This window comes from Panthera leo, chromosome D2 (genome assembly GCF_018350215.1).
Source record: "Panthera leo isolate Ple1 chromosome D2, P.leo_Ple1_pat1.1, whole genome shotgun sequence".
Lineage (NCBI taxonomy): Eukaryota > Metazoa > Chordata > Mammalia > Carnivora > Felidae > Panthera > Panthera leo.
This window is the reverse complement of record NC_056689.1, coordinates 152,225-163,792: the sequence shown is the minus strand read 5'-3', so window position 1 is coordinate 163,792 and position 11,568 is coordinate 152,225. Positions and strand designations below refer to the sequence as shown.

At 42.0% G+C, this 11,568-nt stretch overlaps 1 pseudogene; it reads right to left on the bottom strand.

The window, feature by feature from the left end:
- Nucleotides 1–2,244: 2,244 nt before the first annotated feature.
- Nucleotides 2,245–10,966, bottom strand: LOC122202647 (annotated as a pseudogene).
- Between the last annotated feature and the right edge of the window lie 602 nt (nucleotides 10,967–11,568).

The window sequence follows — 11,568 nt, the reverse complement described above, 5'->3', positions numbered from 1 at the left end:
AAACAAGAATAAAGTTGGGAGATCACTCTATTTAGGCTGAAATGTTGAGGCTTACTCTACAGCCACAGTTGTCAAGGGCATGAGGTATTGGTGAAGATTGTTTCTGAATGGAGCAGAAAAGAGAACCCAGAAATAGACCCACAAAAAATCTCACACTGATTTTTAACAAAGCTCCAAAAGCAATTCAATGGAGAAAGGAGAGCCTTTTCAACAAATAGGATCAATTAACCGTGTTAAGGGAAAAAAGAGAACTCCAATCTAAACTTCACACTTTGTACAAAATTCACTTAAGATACATCACAGATTCAAGTGTAAAATGCAAAACTATAAAACTTTTAGGAGAAAATCTTCAGTGCTTAGGGTCTAGTGAAGAGATTCTGGACTCAACACCAAAAGCACTGTGCGAGAAAGAAGAGATGATAATGAGGACCTCATCAAAAGGTACAACTGCTCTGAAGACCCTCTCAAAGAACAGAAAGATAACTTAGAAGCTAGGAGGAAATACTTGGACACCATATGTGGATTAAGGACCCCTGAAACACAAAAATAAAAAATAAAAAGGTAATCCAATGTAAAAATGAGCAAAGAGCATAAATAGACATTTTACCAAACAGACACACAGATGACAAATAAGCACATGGAAAATACTGAAGATCACTAGCCATTAGGGAAATGCAAATTAAAACCATAATGAGAGGCGCCTGGGTGGCTCAGTCGGTTAAGTGTCCAACTTCAGCTCAGGTCATATCTTACACTCTATGAGTTCAAACCCTATGTCGGGCTCTGTGCTGACAGCTCGGAGCCTGGAGCCTGCTTCGGAGTCTGTGATTCCTCTCTCTGCCCCTCCGCCTCTCACTCTGTCTCTCTTTCAAAAAATAAGTAAACATTAAAAAAAAGTTTAAAAAAAAACCATAATGAGAGAACTATGTACCCGTCAGACTGACTATAAAATAAAATAGTGGGATTCCAAATTTTGGTAAAGATGAAGAGACACTGGCTCATCATACGTTGCTGAGTAGGAATGTGAAATGATACAGTCACTTTGAAATATAGTTAAGCAGTTAGAAAAAATGAATGCACATTTAGCATATGACCCAACATCATACTCCTAGGCATTTATGCCAGAAAAATGAAATCTTATATTCACAAAAAAAATATGCACCTAAGGGGCACCTGGGTGGCTCAGTCGGTTAAGCATCTGACTCTTCATTTCAGTTCAGGTCATGATGTCATGGTTTGTGATACTGAGTCCCGCATCAGTCTCTGGACCAACAGCATGGAGTTTGCTTGGGATTCTCTCTCTCTCTCTCTCTCTCTCTCTCTCTCTCTCTCTATCTCTCCCCCTCTCCTCTCCTCATGCTTGCTCTCTCTTTCAAAATAAATAAATAAACATTAAAAAAAATATGCACCTAAATGTCCATAGAAACTGTATTTAATCAGGGTTCTCCAGAGAAATAGAACCGATAGCATATAAAAATGTAGATGGTTAGATAGATGATAGATAGATATTGATCAACTGATTGATTTTAAGGAATTGGTTGACTCCATTGTTGGGTCTGGCAAATGCAAAATCTGCAGGGCAGGCCAAGCAGGATGAAGAACCAGGGAAGAATCGATCTTTTGCAGTTTGAATTTGAAGGCAATCAGTTTAGAGGCAGAATTCCTCCTGTTTGGAAGATCTGTCTTTTCTCTTAAGACCATCAACTGATCGGATGATGCTCACCTACATTATGAAGGGTAATATGCTTTACTCAAAGTCTTCTGATTCCAGTGTTAATTACATCTAAAAGAGACAGTACCTTTGCAGCAACATATAGACTAGTATTTTGTTTGGTTGAGAGATAAATTATTTCTTTGGATTTACATTCTATGAAATTCAAATGCCGATTCAGTGAGAAAACATCTCAAATGATACCGTTTTTCATAAATACGAATTATTTTTCCCAAGTCTGGATTTCCTGGAAATCACATCCCTCACAATAAGCCCACCTTCCATTTCTGCCATTCGAAGGCTGTTTTATTTCCGGTCTGAACCAGGGGAAATGAATAGAACCCACCATAATTGTCCAACACTTTGATAGAGCTGGACTTTCCAGCTCCCAGACTCAGACAATTCTCCGCTTCCAGCCACCTCACCACCAGTGCTTTACCCCAGGAGTCATTTTTGACATTAGGCTAGTTGAAGCTTATGTGCCTCTCCTTCCCCCCATTTTAGCTGGAGGCCAAGGATCATCACTGCTTTCTTTAAGGATGGGCTGCATTATCCATCTGGCAATGCATTATCCAACTCTCATAGGGGTTTATCAGGTACTTTTCCAACACAACATACTGCAGGACAAGATGGCCACATCCCGATCATACATTGATTGGCCAAACCAGTCACAGATGGCCAGGGTCTGCCAGGTGTGTGTGCGGACCATGACCTGGCCATAAATGTTGCCCTGGTTCATCAGACCTGAACAGTGAACCTGAACCACTCTCAGTAGCTCAAGATTCTACGAAGTTCCAGTGGATAGTCTTAGATTTAATTTCCCAGACCATGTCCAGGAAAAAGTTTTCAGTTACCGAAGTATAAAATCAGTCATGGTCTGAATTGTTTAGATAAAGATGAGCCTCAGTAAAGATATCCTTGATTTTTCAGGGAAGCCCTTTGTTTTATAATTAGCACCATATTCTTTTATCCTGCAGCTTGACAACACTGATACCACAGCATCTCTCAATTGCTCAGTCTGTGTCAGTCTTTTGAAAGAGATGACATGCGAGCATCACCCTCAGGAGGAACATAGGCATCAAAGACACCAGCTATAGAGACCAAATGTGTGGGTGCTTCAAGCATTGTGGAGGAAAGACCAGTCCTGCTTTGCGGGGCATATTCTATAAATTCCTTTTCTGATTTGTATTTGGATTCGTAAATACAGGGTGTGAAACATTTTATAGTTCTCACTTGAACCACAGCTATGGACTGAGTCACCAGGATTAGCTTCCAAGAGCACCACCCTACACCCTGGATAAACAAGACAATCCCTGTGGCATGGCATCTTCCATTTTGTCCATGCCAAGGCCACTGGGATGGGGACTAAGAGTGAGGAGCCTGGCACAGTAGACAAGAAGCAGATGCTAGGGCTAGCCTGGGTGTGTATCTAGGCTGGTGTTTGATCAAGCAACTGGGAACCACAGCCCAGCCAAACTGATGCATAAAATTAACCATGCCACAGCTTTCTTTGATAGCCCGAAGTGGAAATGACTCAACTATTCTTCAATGTATTAATGACTAAAGAAACTGATACATGCATGCCATGGAATACTACTCAGCAATAAAAACTATTGATACACCTAACAACTTTAATGGCTCTCATAGAAATTATGCTGAGTAACAGAAGCCAATTTCAAAATGCACTTTATGGTTCTATTTATATAACATTATTAAAATAGCAAAACTATGCAGATGTAAAACAGATCTGGTTACCTGGAGCTAGGAATGGGGAGAGGAGATGGGTGTAGCTATAAAGGGATAGTAAGAAGGAGTCTTCTGGTGATGGAGAAGATCCATATTTTGATTGTGCTGATGGCTACACAAATCTACAGATATGATAAAATTTCACAGAGCTATGCACATGCCTGCACAAGTGAATGCAAAACTGGTAAAATCTGAATAGTCTTAGTAGACTGTCCAATGCCATTTCTTGGTTGTGATGTCATACTACTATTACCCAAGATGTTACCATTGGGAGAACTGGGTAAAGGACACATGAGACCTCCTTCTAATATTGCTTTTACAAATTCCTGTGGATCTACAATCATTTCAAATTAAAAAGTTTTTAAAAGCACATGGTTTGAAATTGTTTAGTTTTCCCATTCTTAGTTCGTACCTAACCAAATAAATTAATCACCAATGTTTGTGACCTGATCACTATACGCTGACTACATTATACAGAATATCTATTTGCAATTTTGTGCTCCATTTTAAGAATCCATCAGGCTCTGAATATTTCTCCAGAACTAATAATTGTCATTGAAGACCCCAAAAGAAGCTTCTTACCATGAATCTCTGTTCCCTACGTCTATCCCATGGCCTGAACTCACCTACCGTTAACCCGTTAGTAATTGTTATAACATATAGAAGGATGCTGTTAAAATGGAATGGTCTACACTTGCTGAGCTAAGAATGGCCCTTTTGAGGGTCATTGTGTGCCAGGAAATGGTAACTGAATCCCTCTCTCGGTATTCAAAATAGGTCTACAAAATCCTCCTGCTGCCTTGTGAAGGCACTGACCACATTCTTCATGTCTCCAAAGTGAAATGCTTTCAGACACAGAGCCTAGAAATTCACAGGCAACTCTTGTTGCCATGACAGAGCAATCTTTGCCCAAGTGCAAAACAAAATCATTTGCACAGCTTCCTCTGCTGTGTTACTGCCTCATTGAGCCTGACAGCTCCATGGCTGCCTGAGGACAAAAGAGACCTTGGAGCAGGAATCTGGCCACATTCACAGCCTTGTGGTCCTAATGCAGCCTGGGGAGAGCCTGCCATCCCTTGTCTCTGTCAGTGCCTGCCTGTGCCTGCTCATCTGTGGTGAACTCGCAAAGGCGGCTCTCCTCCCAGGCTCCTCCGTGCTTCTCTTCTTTTACCCACAATTTCCTGCTCCAGTGGGGAGGGAGGCACAGGAGTTCCTGTGGCTGACCTGGTGTTTGGCAGCTGCTTAGGAATGAAATTGGCCTGTGCTGGGCAGCTGAGACCTGCAAAGCAGCAGGTGCAGAGAGAGAAGGATGGGCCTGGAAGACAAAGACTGTGTACAGATCTATTCCTTGCATACAATGCAGCTTCAGGAATGACTGCTAATACAGGGCTAAGCACGGAGGTCACCGTTTTATGATTAGTAAAATTTTGACAACAAGGGGGGCAAGTACCTAAGGCAGAGGGCAAAAGGGATGGTGATAAAAAGACCCACCAAAGATTAAGTTATGAATAAGCACAAGGCTCAAAATACAAGATTAATTTCAAGCGATGATAAAAGTTTGCGAAGTCCTAGGTAGGTTTTCTGAAAATGTAAATTGATATGCATTTACATATCATGTATCTGTCTATATGATTTCCCATTTAGATTGTAAGACCTCTGAAAGTAGGACCCTCAGGGGGTCTAGCTTGGTGCATGTGCTGACATTCAGTAAATTAGAGCAGGATACTAACATTTGCTCAGTACCTGGTGTGTGTTCTGTTACAAATTCATCCAGTTTAACCCTCACAACAACACCCTTAGCACAGCTCAGCACCTGCGTTTTGCAGATGTGGAAAGACACTCAGTTTTAGCAACAGGCTCAGGACTTACAGAAGTGAGTGAGCGGGGTGGACATTGAGATACAGGTCTGCACCTCAGATCGTGTTCTCTTGTAGCACCATCCCATCTCCCAAATATTTATTCATGTTATTTCAAATGTGTGCAAAATGTATACATGTATAAGTGTTCTTACATGTGTGAGGTGGCCATAAGTAAAGCTGTACTAACCAGCACACATTGAACGATGTAGGGATGTGTTCATGATTAAAGTTCTACTGCCACAAATATTCTCTTACGTGCTTTCTGAATCAAGCACCATTACTATAGGCAGTACAGGGACAGCTATTCTGCATAGAGAACATAATATGTCTGCAGTGCTTCCCAACACAAAAAGTGATGCCATCAGTAGGAGGGAGAGAAGGGAGGGGAAAGGGAGAAACTCAGAGGAGTCAACACAGGAAGGCCGACCCTTTGGGGGCTCCAGAAGGAACATCCCCTTCCCCCTGGCATTGGAGCACAGTCATTGTGGCAGCTTCCAATTACAAAAACACCTTGGCTATGTCTCACATCTTGCAGGAAAGCTTGCAGGAAAGCATTCGGGACTGGGGTGGAGACAACACAAACACATATGCTTTGTGAAGACAGAAGTTACAAGGGGTAGAGACAATACAAACACAATTGCTTTGTGAAGACAGAAGTTACAAGCCGGGACCCATGCAAAACTTTTACTTCCAGCCACCAACCAATCCCAGAGGCATTTTTTTTTTAGATGAAAGGCTAATAGAACACAAAACAAAAATATCTGATCCAACTTCTCAAACAGAGACAAAATTGGAGCCAAAGTCTAATGGAAAATATGGAGTGAACTGCATTAGCTGCAGAATATGTTGAACTTCACCCTGCACTCCTGGAAAATATAGATAGTCAAGGAATCTCACCACCACTCACATGATTAGATGTGGGGGCTCTGGAGTGAACAGTCAAGAAAGAATTCTTGAGATGTTTTCATTACAATTAAAAAATGTGGTTTTATTAAAGCATGGTGATGGGACACTTGGGCAGAAAGAGCTGCACTAGGCCGTGAGGAGAAATTGATTATATACTTGGAAGTTGGGGGAGGTAAACACAAAGAAGTTTCCAAAAGAATTTTCATATGTTAAAGAAGACTTACAGCATCCCGGAAGCCTGGCTATTGTGAAGCTAAGGTTGTTTCCTCTCTAGCAAAGCATTAACATTAAGACAGTAGGGAGTTCATGGAGGAATGTCTTACTCTGCCTGTCAAGTATTTGTCAATGGCTGCAAGTTATAATGAGATTTAACTTTATCTACATTTCTTTTGCCTTCGTTCTCCACATCACTACCATCACCCTTCTGTATTTCAGAAAACAACTTACTGCAAATTTATTCCACATATGACTTCTCTAAGACACATGGTTGACCCTCTTTATCTGCAACAAGACCAGACACAGACCCTCCAAATTCTAGTTCTTTGTCTTATAATGATTGTATGTTGAACACTTTGTCCTCACTGACCAATCTGGACAAAATGACCACGAGCCTGACTTGCCCAAACTTTAGTCTGACTTCTCTCCCTCCTCTGGACCCCTGAACTCTGGCCTGTGAGCTTAAGGAAGCACTGGGGGCTTAAGGAAGACTGGACTGCAGAACATTATCCCTCCCCCCAACAGCCTCTCCTGAGAACCAGCCAACCACAAACACTTTTCCTGCCCCACTGTCCAGTCACAGCACCTGCTCAGCCAGTCTCCACAGGAGTTCTTTCTAGCCTGTTGACTCCTTGCTTTGAAAGAACAGCTCTATCTGCCTGACCTCTGAGACACCTGCAGATATGGTGCCTGTGTACCCCTACTGTCCTGCCCCCCTTTACCCACCTGCAATAGCTTCAAATCAGGTCTCTCCTTACCTTCTGGATTTATTTTTTATTTGAAACTGCCTAAAGATAAAGTTTCTAATAATTTTTAAAATTATATTTCCCCTTAGTCATATTGGCTTTTATTTATGATTTCTCTTTTATGTATTTTAAGTTGTTCATCCCTGATTCAGAAGCCACATAGGCAGAGGGATCAAACCCTGCATCAAGCTTCCCACACACCTTAGGTTGAACCAAAAATGAATAGGTAGGAGGGCTGCTTCCATATGCAAACATCTCCAGATAATCAATTTTATTCTAATACCTTGCTAGCTTCAGAACCTTCTTGCTGCCTCTCGGGCCATTTAATTCACTTCCAGCTGATGCCTGGGGAGGCAGTGCAAAACAAAGGAAAACGAAAAAGTATATCAAACTAAAGTATTCCATTAGATCACACAAAGTTAAAAGCCTGGCCAACTCCAAGTTTCAGAGAGCATCTCTGTTGTAGTATCCCTAAACTGACCAAAATAAGAGGTTTGCAAGTGTCTGCAAACTATCAGCTTTGCATTCTTGAAAACATTTATGTTATCATCTAAGTTTCGATAACATTATTTTCAAAAACAAATGTAAGGATATATAGACTGGCAAAGAATCTTTTTTGACTTATAAATGTAGTAATAGGTAAAGTCACATGTCAGTTAAAAATTGCAAACAGCATTTAATTATGCATTGCCCACTTAAAGAATTGCCCACTGAAATCGTAACATCCAGGCTACCTAGCATCCATAGTACAGGACACTTTTTCTGGATTCTTGCTTGGAAGTTTCCAGAGCTTACTGTCATGGATACCAGGATCACTAGGATTCTCAGAAATGTTTAACAACTGGCTCTGGGGGAGGAGGTCAGCACTTGCCGATTTCCACCTTGTGAACACTGCTGCCACAGCTGATTTCAGGCTACCCATGTGACTGTGCTTGGTGTTGAGGAGAGATGGCCAGCAGCACATGAAAGTGCAACAGACGTGAATAACTTCAGAGCACAGAACAATTAAATGTAGTAAATAATTAGGAAGGGATGAGTTTTAAGTATATACAAGTTTGGTTTTAATGTAACTTATTTAACTGTAAATTTATATAATTTAACTTTTAATAATGGTTGTGTGGAACAAATGGCTTGCAAACTTCCTGGAAACCTAACAGTCAGCTTTTGTACTCTGGAGCAAGCTGTAAACCAGTGCATGCCAGTGGGTGCAGGACCCATCCCTCACCACAGTCACAGCCAAGATGACTAGTGTGAAAAATAAGCCCATCAGTGCAAACTAAGGATGGACGTGGAGAGAGAATCAAGCACAGTGAAGTGAGGACTTAATGAATGTTCTTGCAACCAGTGGGTGTCTGACCTACAGGCACACTCAGGACGGTTACAGCAGACAATTTATCTCCTAGCCTGAAGTCCCTCCCCTGGTTCCTCATTGGCTGAGTACTACAAAGGTTACAGCCTTTACTGGATGTCACCTATGCCCACCTAAGGCAAAAAGTAGTCTGATTGGAATCTTTCAGTCCCTCCTCCCTTTATGCTATGATACATGGTCATTGTAAAGCCCAGGAAACTAAGTCTGTGAAGCAGAGATGGAAAGAAGAACCAGGAAATGAAGTGTCCAAGGGTATGGGGCTCCATTCTGGGGTGGGGGGGTGGTTGTGGTTCATACATATTTCCACTAGGTTGTAAACCTACTGTTAATTAGACAGCACAACTTTTATTTGGTGTTTATGAAAATGAATCATCTCCCTTAATAAGACAGAAATTATTTCATGCGCAGAAGCTTAAGAGATTTTACTGACCAAAAGACTCATCCTATCTGTGGTGGGTTAAATGATGGCCCCTAAAAGATATTTCCAACTGGAACCTATGAACATGGTCTTATTTGGAAAAAGGGTCTTTGCTGATGGAATTAAGGATCTGGAGACGAGAACTCTTGGATTATCTGGGTGGGCCCTAAATACAAAGACCAGTGTCCTTATGAGAGAAGATACAGACAGAAGAGAACACAAAGAGACTCCGGGAAGAAGGCCATGTGGCGATGGGGGCAGAGATTGGAGTGATCCACTAAGAGGCTCAGGAACACCAAGGATTCCCAGTGGCACTGGGAAGTTAGAAGGGAGGTGTGTAACAGGTTTCCCTCTGAGCCTCCAGAAAGAACCAAACCCACTGATATTTTTATTTGGGATGACTGGCCTCCATAACTATGAGAAAATAAACTTTTGTTGTTTGTAGTCACAAAGTTTGTGGTAATTTATTATGACAGCTTTAGGAAACTAATACGCTACCAGTGACAATTAGTCCTGGTCAAACTGGGCTCAAAGAAAAAGGCTTTCAAGATTTTAAAAGCTATAAAATAATAATTTGGAGCACCTGGGTGGCTCAGTCAGTTAAGCTATAAAATAATAATTCAGAAAATTATGCAATACTATAACCATGAACAATCATAACGGAGGAGGCAGGTGAAATTTAAAGGGAAAGACAACTTTGCAGGTATGCTTTGTTCTAAGAAGTCATCTCATATCTTAACAATCTATTTAGTCAGGCATGGCCAGACTCCCTGGTAACCCAGACACAGCCTAGAAAGTACCAAGAGCCAGAGCTTACCTGCTAGGTGGGGGGGACATGTTCTTAAAATTCTCAGCTATAGCCTTCTTTTCATCTCAAGACTGTGTGCTCTTATTTAACAGAATATGCTATTAACTGGGGGGAATAAAGTAACGAAAAAAACTGTGACATCCAAGAGACTTGGGAAAGAGGAGCAGATATAAAAATTTCCCTTTGATTATGATTATTAAACTGAGTATATAATTTGTGGGACCCAGTGCACAGTTTCAAGACAATTCCAGCAGAGCATTAAGAGAAGCATAGGGCCTTGCATAGCCACAGAGGTTACAGGCACCTGAATCCAGCCCTATTAATGGGCCAGCAAGCCTACTTACTACAGATTAGAAATTTTTATTCCTAATAAATTGTGTACCTAATACACGACTGTCAAAAATTTTTAAGAGTTATTTACATTTAGGAATAACTTGCCATATATTGCAAATAAAAAGAAATATGCATTGACTTATTTTACATAAATGTTTATAGAAGCTTTATTCACAACCACCAAAAATATGGAAACAACCCAAATATCTTTCATTGGGTGAATGTAAAACAAAAATCATGCAGTGGAACACCACCAAAAAGCAACAACATGGATAAATGTCAAAGACATTAGACCCAAGGGATCCCAAAGAAGCCCACCTCCCAAGGTCACATCACACACAATTACATTTGTGTGACACCTTGGAAAAGGTGAGAACCCAGAGAAGGAGGACCAATCCCTGGTTGCCTGAGGCTGGGGTGGCCAAAGGGCTTGACTACAAAGGGGAAGCTTGGAAGGATATTTCGGAGTCACAGCTGCTCTGTGCTCTGATTGTGGTGATGGTTACAGAAAACCATACCAGGTATCAAAACTCTTAGGAGTGTCAGCTTTATCATATGTTAATTTAGAAAATTTTTAATGAAAAAATATATATATAAAGTTCCAAATAAATTAGTCTTAAGAAGTCCTTTAAGAGATTTTTTCTGTCTGGGTAAAACAGACAGAAAGGCAGCTTTCTGGGGCTCTGCCACACCAGCCCTGGTTTTGTGTGGCTGGGTTTAGTATTTGAACTAGAAGATCAGTCCATAGCAGTGGGTTTTCTTAGTTCTTCTCCCCAGCTGCATCCCTCTGTGCGCAGGGCAGGAACACGTCTGGAAGGAAAGGACTGTCAGCCCACACTGGGCACAGGCCCCATCGCGCGGCATCCACTGGTGCAGACGTGCTTTCCTTTGTCTGCTATGGTGTCTGTCTGCAGCCTCTTGGTTAGACCCGCTACCCCAAACCACACCTGCTGGCACCCGGCAAATGTGAACAATCCCAGTTCCCCACAACTGGGCCCACTGGTCTGTCCCGTAGGCAAGCAGCCCTGGGTCCCTGTGGTTAGCCAGACTGATCCACTGGTTGTAACAGCCTGTGATTCTAAACACTGCGTTTGAGGGGGAGGTGGAATCACGCCTCTGGCTTCACAAGTCTTGGATACACATGGATCAAACACAGTGGGAATTCTGAAAAGGCTGCTGAGTCTCGGGCTTCCCCGCTATAGTTTTCTCCTCCCACAGAATGGTTTTCCAGAAGAGTACTTGGTAAACAACAAAGGATCATGCATACCTGGGGAGGCACTGCTGTAAGGGTGAGTGTACTGAGCACAGACCAGAAGGACCTGACAGTGTCATTCATGACAGGAGGTGGCCTTCACTCTAAGCAAGCACTGAGTGCCAGGGACCCTGCCACCATCCTCACAGTGACTGTGTGAGAGAGGGGCTGTCATTGCTGTGACTGGTGAGGAAACAAGCTTCA